The sequence below is a fragment of the Carcharodon carcharias genome, chromosome 9 (genome assembly GCF_017639515.1).
Source record: "Carcharodon carcharias isolate sCarCar2 chromosome 9, sCarCar2.pri, whole genome shotgun sequence".
In the NCBI taxonomy this organism is placed as follows: Eukaryota; Metazoa; Chordata; class Chondrichthyes; order Lamniformes; family Lamnidae; genus Carcharodon; species Carcharodon carcharias.
In genome coordinates, this window is record NC_054475.1 from 132,335,048 (window position 1) to 132,348,993 (window position 13,946).

The 13,946-nt window shown below is 38.9% G+C and overlaps 1 long non-coding RNA gene across 1 annotated transcript in view; it reads right to left on the reverse strand.

Annotated features, from left to right (window-relative positions):
- LOC121281927 overlaps positions 1-13,946 on the reverse strand; it is a 49,253-nt gene that overhangs the window by 11,825 nt on the left and 23,482 nt on the right. Inside the window, exon 3 of the long non-coding RNA XR_005943977.1 lies at positions 8,523-8,577. This is a non-coding gene — a long non-coding RNA (uncharacterized LOC121281927). The remainder of the gene's footprint in view (positions 1-8,522; positions 8,578-13,946) is intronic.

Below are 13,946 nucleotides of genomic sequence, written 5' to 3' on the forward strand. Positions count from 1 at the left end.
AAGTGGTTGAAAAATAAACCCTTGTTAACATTTAATATTACTAGATAAGATAAGCCCCTTTGGTTACAATCTATACTTCAGAAAGTGGCAGAATAAGCATGGTTTAGGCTCTGTAATGGATTTATTTAAAATACTGGGTAGAAAGTAGCAGTGGACAATACAGCAGCCCTCACTTTTTTACTGAACTCTTAACTGTCACTTCCTGTTTCAGTTTAAAAATAACTTGGTGAACCATTTTGCTATTGATAATACTGAATCTTGATTTTTCTTCATCTGAATCATTGAGCAATCTCTTCTTTTAATTCCTTCACCTTTGTTCTGATTCCACTAAAATCTCTGTGCTCTCAAGTGATTCCTGTGTGCTTCCAGCACTTTTGCTTGTGGAATCTTTTGCATCCCTCAGAAAAATCTTGAACATAGTGAAACGTTATCTGGCAAAAAGACACTGATCCACATCGTGAGACATTAGGGAATCTGAGCAAAAGCTTCGGCAAAGCGGTGAGTTTTAAGGAGTGCTTTTAAGGAGGAGTGGTTGGTGTAGAGTTTCAGGGAGGGAATTTCAGAGCTTAGGGCCTGGACAGCTGAAGCCATGGACACCAATGCTGGAGCAATTAAAATAGGCCAGAACTGGAGGAGCTTAGAGACTTCAAAGGGTTGCAGGGGTGGAGCAGATTACAGAAATAGATGCTTGGGCGTGAAGGGATTCAAATGCAACAATGAGAATTTAAAATGGAGGTGTTGCCTGACCAGGAACCAACGTAGATCAATAAGCACAGTACTGATACTGCTACTTTTACTTATGCTTATAGTGATCCTCCTGCTACTTGTACTTAGACCATTCCTTTTCCCTCTCTATCAGCAGTCTGTGTTAGCAGTGTTAAATCAAGGCTGACTTTCCCATGCTGCCAACTGAACTACTTTCATTTTTGGCTATTAAGAGAACATCTTCCATTTCAACCTTACTTGTTTTTAAAATCAGAAATAATTAGCCCTGTTCATTAAACACATCCCTCTTCTCCCTTTAATTTCTACTAAGCAACTGTTGTATAAATTAAGGTTAAATGAGTGGGGGCACTCATTAGATAATTACTTGTGCACATAGAAGCACTTACAGACGCTGCTGGTGGGTTGTCGAGTGAGGAGTGATACATTTGAAATGTTTCATTTTGTAACTAAATCTAAAACTGCGTAAAGATTGATTTCTGGTCGTCTTCACCAACTGACTTTAAGAAGTTTAACATGGTACCAAAGAATGATTGCCTAAACCTGAAGGTTGGAAGTGAAGACAATTTAAAACAAGATTACAATCTGAGTAGCTTTTGTGAAGAATGAAAGCAAGTGTAAATTGTCAGGTTATGATTACCTGCTGATGTTCTCAGCATCTGAACATTATGACCATGGAAGAATGAAGTAGATATGTGGGCACTCGTAATATCCCTACCAAAGAAGAACCATGGTGTGTGGTCTTGGCATTGTCACTTACTAACAAAAATAAAATCAGAACCCAAGAATTTTGAGAACTGGAAGGTTATCAGTTGGATACTGAGGACGGTTTGGTTCTTCTATTAGGTTTCGTGGATGAAATTTAACAGGTGAACTATTGGATGCCTGCAAAGTATGGTCAGACTTTGATAGATTTCGAAAAACGGGCAGTTATTCCATGGAAGAATATATCGTATACTTTTAACAGACTGCATGAAAGTTTTGAGAAATTCAATTTGAATTCCTTGTTCTGTGTTTGGATTTAAATTACTGGATTGTCCCAAGGTGTCGCATATGGGCAGGCTCCTGGTCTTAGCTGGGGTTTGGTTCTCGGAAAGAGACTCTCTTTCGGAGCAGATGTCTGCTACCTTGAAAATATTCCTGGGGAAGCATCCATTTCCAGCAGCCTTGATGACACAAGTGGGACATTCCGCAGTGTCACAAAGGATGGAAGACTCAATGCTTATGGCACTTTGCATCCATATCTGGGTGATTTCAGGTGCCAGTACAAACAGAGTTACAGATAGAAGTAATGAGAAAGTACTTTTAGCAGATCTGAATATTACAGAAGATGACAGGATTGGAGTAGTAATAGGTGAATGAACCTCAGGAATGCCCAAGGAACAGTTAACAGGGGTGTATTGTGACTCAATATCAGAACTGCCCAAAGCTGAACATTAGGGTTCTTGAAGTGATGCATGACACAGAATTTGAAGGCTGAAGGTGATAGTGATGAGTCTGAAGGAATTGTACTGGTCACAAGAAGCTTTAGTCCGATGATGAGTGTATTAGTTGCGGATTAAGTTAACCGTGTGGTGTTAGATAGTGGTTGCGCCTCAACAGTGTATGTGGAGCAGATTGGCTAAAATGTTATCTCAAAACGCTCTATGGTGAGGATTAGTGTAAGGTCAAGGAGAATGAAAATTCTACTTGTTTTAGGTTCGGGGATGACAACACAATGAGCTCACTAAAAAGCATGGTGATTTCGTGAAAAATAGCTGGAGTAAAACGCTTTATTAGTACTGATGTAATCTCTAATGCAATATCCTTGTCGCTAAGTAAGTCTTCCACGAAAAAACACAAATGGAACTGGACATGGAGCATGATAAAGCAATTGTTTTTGGAAAGACGAGGTAAACTGCAGGTACGCTATCAGGGCATTATTGTATCTCTTTAAAGCTGCACAGACAATTTAATAGCCCTTCTTGTGGATCTTAACGCATGAGGCAAAAAGACAAATTTTTATTTTACACTTTATAGACACAGAAACCAGATGTATTACTGTTGGAACATTACATGGCAAGGATAAAAGAGTAATTGTACATAAAGTCAGAGAAACGGATAAGAATTGCACTTGAGGTACTGGCTAAGTTTCTATCTGATAATGCAGGGGAATTTGCTAATGATGAGTTTAGTGACATGAACATTATGATTATGAATACTGCAGCTGAAAGTCCTTTTACATATGGACTCTGAAAGGAATCACGTGGTGACAGATCCTACCAGATCAACAAACTGAAAATTGACAATTGCTCTGGTATGGGCAGTTCATGCAAAGAGTTCAATTCATCTGGTTGGAGGGTATAGTCCCTACAAATTGGTCTAGGAGAGGAATTACAAATTATCTCCTGTGTTGGGCAATAAATAGTCCCCGACCCTAGAGGGGACTTCTATTTGTTCTGCATATTTGAATGCTTTACATACAATGAGAAAGGCTTTCATCAAGGCTGAGGTCTTGGAGAAAATCCAAAGAACTCAAAGGCATCATGTAAAACTGTCCGAGATAGACTTTAGTTCTGGGGAATATGGTGTATTAGAATTGAGAGGGCCCTAAGGAAAGGTCTGGTAAGGTAATAGGGTGTGATTGTAATAGAGTAGTTATCTAACATTGCAATCAAACGATTAAGGTTCATCCCTCACAGTTAATTGGGATTTATTACAAAGTCTCAGAATCTGAATAGTTGATAGGTGATGAGGCACCCTGTTTTGCAAGAACAGTCCTGAGAAACAGAATACAATAGCTCAGGGCTGAATGGTGGTAGGAGGAGTCATCATGACCTTTTAAAATTTATTCACGGGATGTGCTTGTGGCTGGCTAGGCCAGCGTTTATTGCCCATCCCTAATTGCCCTTGAGGTGGTGGTGAGTTGCCTCGTGAACTGCTGCAATCCATGTGGTGTAGGTAGACTTTGTACCAGTTTGATACAACCGAGTGGCTTGCTAAGCCATTTCAGAAGGCAATTAAAAGTCAACCACATTGCTGTGGGTCTGGAGTCACATGTAGGCCAGGCCAGGCAAGGATGGCAGATTTCCTTCTTAAAATGACATTAGTGAACTACATGGGTTTTTACATAACTCGACAAAGGTTTCATGGTCATCATCAGACTTTTAATTCCAGATTTTTATTGAATTCAAATTTCACCATCTGCCATGGTTGGACAAGACTATGGCATTCAAGGACCAATCGCCAAAAGTGGGTACTTGGGTGCCATATGTTCCAGAAGGGTCCAGTGAATAGAAGGATGCGACTGTTGTCATGCTGTTGCAGTACTGAAGACTTGTGCTCCAGAACAAGTGTCCCCAGTCCAGCTGTTCCATTATAGCTACAATACTGGCATCTACCCAACAATGTGGAAAATTGCCCAGGTATGTCCTGTCCACAAAAAGCAGGACAAATCCAAGCTGTTCCATCAGTCTACTCTCCATTTTCAGTAAAGTGATGGAAGGTGACATCAGGAATGTTACTACGTGACACTTAACTCAATTTGGGTTTTGCCAGGACTACTCAGCTCCTGAATGCATTACAGCTTTGGTCCAACCATGAATAAAAGAGCTAAAGTCAAGGGGTGAAGTCAGAGTGACTGCCCTTGGCATCAATACAGCATTTAAATGAATGTGTCATCAAGGAGCTCTAGCAAAATTGAAGTCAATGGGCATCAGGGGAAAACACTCCTCCGGTTGGAGTCACACCTATTACAAAGGAATAGGGGTTGTGGTTGTCGAAGGTCAATCATCTCATCCCAGGAGTTCCTCAGGGTAGTGTCCTAGGTCCAACCATCTTCAGCTGCTTCATCAATGATGTTCCCTCTATCATAAGGTCAGAAGTGAGGATGTTCAAGGATGATTGCATAATGTTCAGTACCATTCACGACTCCTCAGATACTGAAGTAGACTATGTCCATATACAGCAAGACTTGGAGAACATTCAGGCTTGGGCTGATAAGTGGCAAGTAGCATTTGTGCCACATAAATGCCAGGCAATGACCACCTCCAACAAGAGAGAATCTAAGCATCTCATGATGACATGCAATGGCATTACCATTGCTGAATCCCCCACCATAAACATCCTAGAGATTACCATTGACCAGAAAGTGAACTGGGCCAGCTACATTAAAAACTGTGGCTACAAAAGCAGGTTAGATGTTGAGAATTTTCCAGTGAGTAACTCACCTCTTGTTCACCATCTACAAGGTACAAGTCAGGAGTGTGGTAGAATACTCTCCATTTGCCTAGATGAATGCAGCACAGCTCTAACAACACTTGAGAAGCTCAATACCATCAGAACAATGTCGCCTGCTGGGTTGGCACCCTATTCATCACCTCAAAACATTCACTCTCCCCACCAACACAATGGCAGTAGTGTGTACCATATACCAAATGCACTGCAGGAAGGCTCCTACAGCACCTTCCAAACTTACGACCTCTACCACCTAGAAGGACAAGAGCGGCAGATGAATGGAAATACCACCATCTGCAAGTTCCCTTCCAAGGCACACACCATCCTGACTTGGAAATATATTGCCATACCTTCATTTTTGCTAGGTTAAAATCCTGGAACTCCCTTCCTAATAGCACTGTGGTATACCTATACCTTATGGATTGCAGCAGATCAAGAAGGCAACTCACCACAATCTTCTCAAGGGCGATTAGAAATGGACAAATGCAGGCCTAGCCAGTGACACTCACATCCCATGAAAAATATATTTAAAAAGTTGTGGGTCATGCAGGAAAAGCTCCTGGCAAGTTTAATTATTGGTTAAATGTTCAAGATGATGGCCAAGAAGTGAAGTCCATGGACTGACAGAATGGAGTAAAATGTGAAGTAAGAAAGCATAGTGTGAGTTCTAGTAGTAGATCTGAGTGACTCTTGCATTAGAAAATGATCACACACACACAAAAAATCTCTGACCACACGAGAGAGAGAGAGAGATCTTACAGTAGTAGTCCAAAAGACATGGAAGTGCAAGTAGAGGCTGCAGCTTGAATAGATTACACAATCAAATGAGGGCTACAAAACAGTCTCTCGACAGGACGAGACACGTAAGTCCTCATGATCGTGAAGTTTTGGTGGCTGCCAATAAACTACAGGGTAAACTAATAAGACAGGAATTAACAAAAGGAATTAGATAGTTGAAAAGAATTTTTAACTTATTCAGAAGTACCTGATAGGGGACAACTAGCCTTGTTGCATAGATGGATTTGTACTGAAAAGATCCTTGCAGATTGGACTTATAAGGTTAAAACAAAGCTAGCTCCTCAGGGTTTTGAAGAGCGATTGGGTGATACTGATGTTGGAGTGGATTCTCCCACAGCAGGAAAAGTAATCTTGAAAAGTCTTTTTCGCATCTTTAGCCATATATTCATGGGAGTGTAGATCAATTGACTAAAAAGCCATGTGTCTGCAGGGTGAAAATTTTCAGAGATAAGTGTTTCTGAAACTGCTTAAAGAGGCAAGCAATACAGGAAGGAAACTATACACATGGGTTTATGACCTGAATGATGCCCCGAGTGTGTGGTATTTTGTGAGCTCTGTTTTGCTGAAAGTAGGCTGTTCAATTATAAAAAGCAGATCCCACAATTTTATTGATATCAGACGGGGAAACTTTCAGTCATCTTCTTGATGTATGTTGATGATTTTTTATGGGGTGATTCTGTGGAGTTTGAGAAATGTGTTGTTATTAATTTTAAAGTGGAGCATAAGATAATGCCACATCTAAAGAAAAAAACAGAGTAGCTCAAAGTTTGATTGGCCAATTGAACTGGTTATGAATTCTGACAAGACTGGATCCTAGTTTTGAAGTATTAGAACTGAGTACTACAATGAAGCATCTTAAAGTTGAGGATGATTTAAGGGAGAATAAAACATTTAAAAAATTAAATAAGGCGAAGTACTTAGGTTTTCATCCTTGGATGACCCAAAGAACATGATATTAGTTATTCTTAGTCATATTTCTCATGCCAATTTTCCTGATATGTATTCAAGTGCAACAGGTTTCATAATATTTTTGCAGGGTGAAAATAGGAAATGTTTTCTTTTTAAACCTAGGAAGCTAAAAAACTAAAAAGGGTTGTTAAAAATATTTTACCTGCAGAAACACTGGCTCTTGTGAAAACACTCAATATGGGATTCAACTTGTCAAATAATTTAGGGGAAATTCTATACAAGGAGTGTTCTGAAAGCAGTTTGTCCATTGAATAGTACATAGATAATTGTTCCTTCTGGGATAATGCTCAGTCAATAAAAAGTGAATAAGATTAAGGATTGACCTTGCAAGCACGAAGCAAATGTTGAAATAAAAGAAAATCTCCAAGATAAAATGGGTCGATGCAATAAATCAATTATCTGATTGTTTCACAAAAAGATGTGCTTGTACCAAAAGATTATTGGGTGTCCTAGAAGATAGCTTTATAGAAATATGGAAAATCATTTTTCTTTGATTTATTTTGAAATATTGCTTGTGAATATTATTTAAGTTTTATTGAAAAAAGGGGGAAATCTGTTAACCGTATAACAGGTGGTAGGGGTAGTCATCAGATAATTACTCATGCAGCAAAAGATACACTTCCCCTTTAAGGGGCTGTCAATTTGTTAGCTAATTTGTTTTTATTGGTATACGCAAAAGAGTATAAAGAAACATTTGGGGTGAACAGTAGTTTCGTGGTAATGTTTCTGGACTTGTCGTCCAAAGGCCTGAACTAATGGTCCAGAGGCATGAGTTCAAACTTCATCACAGAAGCTTGCAGAATTTATCTGCTGATGTGCTTGCGGCCTTCTGTGACCAGTGGGCACCACAGGACCTGGAATGCATCAGCCCTGGGAATGCTATTTTAATTTGATAAGTTTCCTTGTGGTTTTGTTTTTTGTTATGGTGCCCATTTAAGGGGCTGTCAACTAGTTAATTTGTTTATTAGTTAATTAGTTTATATTTTTTGAGTATATCGATTAAAGAACACTTACTGACATTCTGGTGGGTTGTAGAGTATACATTTGTAATGTTTCACTTTGTGAATAAATCTAAAAGTGAGTAAAGATTGACTTCTGGTTTCCTCCTCCAACTGACTGTAAGAAGTTTAACAAATATAACTGCCTTACAACTTTGTTCCTCAAACTTAACAGCAATGGTCAATTGTACTTATTGTATGAGGTGCCTGCATGCCATTGTAACGTAACAGTGCTTGTCAGAGCACGGATTGGAGAATAGCACTGCCCACAGTATGATGCATGGAGTCACATGGTAATAGACTGAGAGAATAGTCTTGAGAGAACACTCTGGAACCAGCCTGCATGGAGGTAACAGCAGCATGCATGACAGTAACCTGGGATATGTAAATAGTTGAAGACTAACAATAAACGGTTCATGTTTAAATATCCAAATCTCAAGATCTCATCATTGAGACATCTAAAGAACCCATATTACAGTATGATTGGCAGTGGTGGTCATTTCTACAAGATAACACATAAGAGATAGTACCAGAATCTGACATGATGATCTGTGGTGATATGAAAGGTGGAAGCTCAATGCATGAAGCCAGAACAGCATCCCAAGGTAACCAACACTAAAAGTAACTGAAGCCTAACTAGAGAGACATGCACCTAAGAAGAAAACCTGAGAAAAAGTTATAGAAGTTTCACTACAGACTTGGAAGTGAGGAATCCACCAGAATGAGTGGAAGTCTATTACAGAAAATTGCAAGAACCTGAGTCTTACAGTTTACATGATGGTGAGCAAAAATACAAAAAAAGTAGGTGTACTTACTTACATTTTAGAATAGGTGACGGTCCCAATGGCTCAGCATCTGGAGGCCAGCTGAAGAGCTGCAAGTAAAAAATAAAAGTTTTTCAAAAAACCTGTAAAAGTCAGCTGGCGTGGTCAAAAGTTTAACAAAAAAAACCATTCAGAGCACAGTAAAAGAAAGGAAAAGCATGCAGAGTTTAGGAAAAAGGGAATCTTTTTCAGTTGTGTTCCTGGCTTCTTGTATAGAAGAGAACAGTGCTGCTATATTGAAACTTTAAAATAAAAAAAAAGCACTAAGAATAAAAAACAGGAAAAAACATTGCAGACTCCAGAAAAGAAATCCCTTTTCCATTGGGTCCCCAGTTTTAAAAGTTTATAAATTTTTTTTAGAAAGGCCCACGATCACTGGCGAGCACACCAGAATTGGAAAAGCACAGGATATTCATTGATGCAAAAAAAATAACCTGCAGAGTTTAAAAAGGAAAGAATCACTCAGAAGAGAAATGCTGTAGTATTTTCTTTCAAAAAAACTTTGAAAAATGAAGCATGATTGCCGGAGAGCCCACCAAGATTGTAAAAGTGTGGGAAAATCACAGGCAGAGAAATCTGCAGCTGTAGAGACAGTCTGAGTAAAAAAAAAAGCACAGATAATCTTCATGGGGTAATGAAATTTAAAGCTGTAAATACAAGAGAAAACAAGCAGCCATGGACAGCAAATTAGACGAGCCAGATTCATTTGGGCTACGGAAAAGGCTAAGCCAGACCCAAGAGTGGGCTCCTTGGAGAAAACAATTTTTAGTTTACAGAAGAACTACAAGAATAAATAAGGAATCAGAAGAAATACAAGTTGATTAGTTTTTATTCATCTTTGGTTTATTTGCTGGTGAAGTACTCCACAGCCAACGTATTCACAACATTTGGTGAGATATTAAAAGGCTTTGACAGATATTTTAAGCTCCAAGTTGTGGAGAGCACAAGATCTAGCACACTCCCAATAAAGTGCCGAGGGCAACAAGAGACTCCAGAGAGAGGGGAACTCCCAACAGAGATCCCAGAGGGAAGGCAACAAAAGATCCCAGAGGGAGGGTGACAGAAAACCCCACAGAGTGGGAGCCAAAAGATCCAAGGGCGAGGGATACAAGTGGCTGTGCGGGATGAGCAGATTGCTGTGAATGAAGGAAAGGTCCCTGAGGTAACTCAAAAGATGTAAAACATGCAAAAAGTAAATGAAGCTGTTCTACAGGAAAATGTGTGCATCACAACTGAACTGAAAGATTTGAAGCACAAGATTCAAGCTGAGTATATACCTCCGAAAACGCATGATAAATTGATGTCCTCAGTGAACCAAGCTGTTCGAGATCTGAAAAAACAACTTTCAGAGACAACACAAAGGTACCAGGTGGAGATAATGACCCTCAATTCCACAGTTGACAAATCAAAGCAGGAGTTGGGAAAACTCAACTAGAAGTACGGCCAAGCAAAACAGCAGGCAGATAAGGCACACAAAGAAGTTGCAACCCTGAAAGACTCCTTGAAGAATATGTAGCCATGGAAAAACATGAGGAGCTAAAAAGAATGTTGGATATTAGTTCCAATGCAGCATTTTCTGAAGTATCAGTAGCAATTAAATGATGCATTTAAGCCTGGAGTGAGTTGGCAAGAGATCAACACAAAAATAAACAGTTGAAAGAACAGTTGATCGTCATTCAAGATCAAATGCAAAAGAAATACAAAACTATTCAGCAACATGCAGAAATGAAGACTGCCTTAAACAGCAGAATGGAAGCACAGCAGAAGAAACACAATTTTCCTGAATTACAGGAAAACTCAAAGGTGAAGCAAGTGAGCTTTGCAAAGAAAAGGAAAACCTGTTAAAGAGCTTCACATGTTACAAGGATTCCTTAGGTCAAAGTTTATTCCTCTGGAAAATTAACGAGAAGGAAAATAAATTTAACATCACTCAACAAACTGAAGAACCAGTTGGCAGAGAAGACTCAGCAATGTTCTATAATCCAGGAGGAAGCTGAAAGCTACAAGAAAGAGAGTGAAGAGCTGAAGAATCATTTGAATGGAAAAGTGGAGGTATTGAAAGGAAAAGCCATCAAACTTTCCAAACTGCGAGCGGGTAATGAAGCCATGAATAGCACAATTACAGTACTGAAACAAGATTTCACTGGAGACAGACCTGGCCAACAGTGAACCTAAAATGAAGGACAAGGACCAAGTTCTATTGCAGACAGAAAAAGAAAAGACAGAAATGAGATTGGAAAATATAAGTCTGACAGTGAAGTGGAAGGGACGAGAAGAAGAAAAAGCTGAGCTGATTGAGAAGATTCATAAGCTCGCAAAAGGGTTTGAAAATAAAACAGCACACAAGAGTTTGGTTGAAATTGTGAAAGAAGTGGAAATAAAGGTTCCCTTTGCAAAATGTCCAGCAAAAACATGGCATACACCACGGAGAAAGAAAATTAAATTTCACTCTAGGAATGAACAGAGTGCACATTTCCCTTGGAAGGAACAGGACAAAACCCAGTGTCTGTAAAAAGCAGACGAGTTGTTAATAAAGAGAAATGCAACTCGAAGGAGGGCAAAAAGTGAATCAAATGAAAATAGCTAAGTACCTGAAACATAGAGTACTGCTACTATTCCTGCAAATGTGACTGACCAAGATGTGGAAGAACTGTCAAGCCTCAAGACCATCTGAATTTATAAAGTCAGAGACTTGAGATGGGGGAGAAAGGATAGCAAGTGAAGATCATATTACAAATTTTTATACTTGGTTGGAAGGGAACATTTTCTTTGGTGATGTAAGGGGGATGTTCTACCTGCATACCATTGTATGGAGAGCAAGGGTTAATGTGGGACTGGAAAATAGCATCGTAAATGGTATGATGCATAGAGTCAGATGGTAATAGACGAGAACAGACTAGAGAGAACACTCTGGAATCAGCCTGCATGGAGGTAACAGTACTTTGCAGGATAGTAACCTGGGATATGTAAATTGTTGAAGATTATCAATAAACGGTTCATGTTTAAATATTCAAATCTCAAGATCTCAACATTGAGACATCTGAAGAATCCATACTATAACACTACTTAGCAACATTACATTATCAATTGTTATGACCACAGCCAATGTTAATTGCTGCACGAACCAAATCCCAGAGGGAAACTTGACTTACGGACCATACCCTTTAATATATTCTGAATATGAGAAGACGACGTACTGATCTCAGCAGCAGGAAGTCCAGTAACACTTCTTGGATTTTAAAAATTAAAATTTTATTAACAAGAAGAAAACTTTAGTACACAAGATGACAGTTACGCAGTTAAAAATTAGTCTTAACGCAACATTCCCCAAAAAAGATACACCACTTGTTCAGATCCATAACACCTTCCAGGCAACATTCCCTTATAGATGTTTAACTATAAAAATCCAGTAGTTTTCCCCAAGGCAAACTGCTATAGCTTTAATAAAGACATACCACATGACCTCTAACTCTCTTCCACTCTGCTATGGAAATCCAAGACTTTAGAACAAGACTCCTTGCTGCAGCCCAAGACTTCTCTGACTTGACTGGGTGGCTGAATCAAACTGCATCTTCTCCCAGTAGAGAGCCGTTTCCAGAAGATCTTCTTCACATAGTCAATAGCCCACAGCTACAGTTAATAGCAACATCTCACAGCTCAGCTTCCAGCTCCAGTAACTCTACAATGCCTTTCCCCCCTTTTCATCTCATGTTCCATTGTTCTCACACCTCTTTAAAACTCAATCCTCCCAAATATAACATCTTCTATGTTTCTGTTTTTTCCCTCTGCTTTCAGATCAATAAAATGTAATATGCCCTCTTCTGCTTACCTATGGAACTCCTGCAAGGTGCAAACATGTTTCTCGTCACCTATGACTTCCCTTTGATATTCAAACTTTCAACTTATCTAAAAATGCAAATGTTAGATCCAACCTATTCACTTGTACCTCAAACCTAACACCTCTATCCTTTCATGTTCTAACCCCTCCCCACCCCAGACAATCTGTCTTCTAGTAATCTCTGCCCAGCTTAATTACATCACTTACACACATACACAGACACACAGCCTTATTTACAGAATAACACAATATTTCCCCCCAAAATTAAAAAGAATTACCTCCATTTCTCACACGATCACCCTCCAAAAGGGAACAAAAAACAAAAGTATCCAGCTGTAGGCTCACATTCTGTGTAACAATTTGATAACATGCATTGCCTGAAAGTGCTCTTTTGTAAACTAGAAATAATATTGATGGCACAATAGAACCTTTGTTCACAGGGATCACTGGCACACCTACCTGATGACATAGTAGCATTAGAATTGGTAGATTAAGCACTGTTCTAAATGGGCAACTTCAAAGGAGAAATGCCTTCACAAGATAAAAGACAATGCATTTGACCAGCTTAGACATTGTAGTTGTATGGCACTGTCATGAAGCTATTAATGTATATATTATTGGAAAATATTTTTCTTTTAAAATAGAGATTTAGTCTGTGGATTAAAGCCAGCTAGTCTGGGTGCCTTGATGTGTACTAGTTTTTATATGTAAACAGAGAGGTTGAGTGCATTTGCATTTTTTGAATAGAGCATTCAAGAAGTGGGGCGAATTCTGGCACCTAGCGAGCAGATACCAAGCAATATGTTTATATTATTAATAAAATTGGTACTATGGAAGAGGTTTTATTGTTAAAAGGTGGAGTTCAAAGAGGCTGGTGATACAATAAGAATTTACAATCAATGGGCTTTGCGGGGTATAACTGGTGTGTGTAGGGCAGAGGCAATGTGAGATCAACAGCAGCTGTAAGCCTCCAACTGTCTCCACAGGAACCAATGTGAAAAGAAACACATTTTGAATTTGAAAAGTGAAAATGCTTTTCCTGGTGTCTGGTTAAGTCTATGGGTTGCTGTTGCTTTAATGGAGATTAGTTTGGGAATTTGTTAAAAGTAATAATAATAGTAATTTGTAGCCATGTGTGTATACATTTTAACCTATGTAAATAAATAAAATGTTTCCATTTAGTTTCATGTAAAACTTCGAGAGCTGGTGATCTGATTCCTAAATTTAGAGTCACACCTCAAACATAACACTTAAAATTATAGGTTATGACAGTTGTTTAAAGTTTCCCTCTGGAATTTTTAAATAACTCAGCTTTACCAAGTGCATTGGTCATAACAGGCATGCAAGAAAAGTTGTAACTTCTTTATTGGAACATAAACTTTACTGCTTGCTTCTACAGTGCAACACTTCAAGTGCATGAGCTTTGGAAATAAAATACTGTCTTCTCAACAGATAAACATGAGGTCAGTGTGGAGTAAAAGGGACAGTGGCAACATGGATGTGAAGTTGGCTGTGTGACAGTAAACAGAGTAGTGGTAAATGATTGGTTTTCGTACTGGATGAAGATATACATTGGTATTC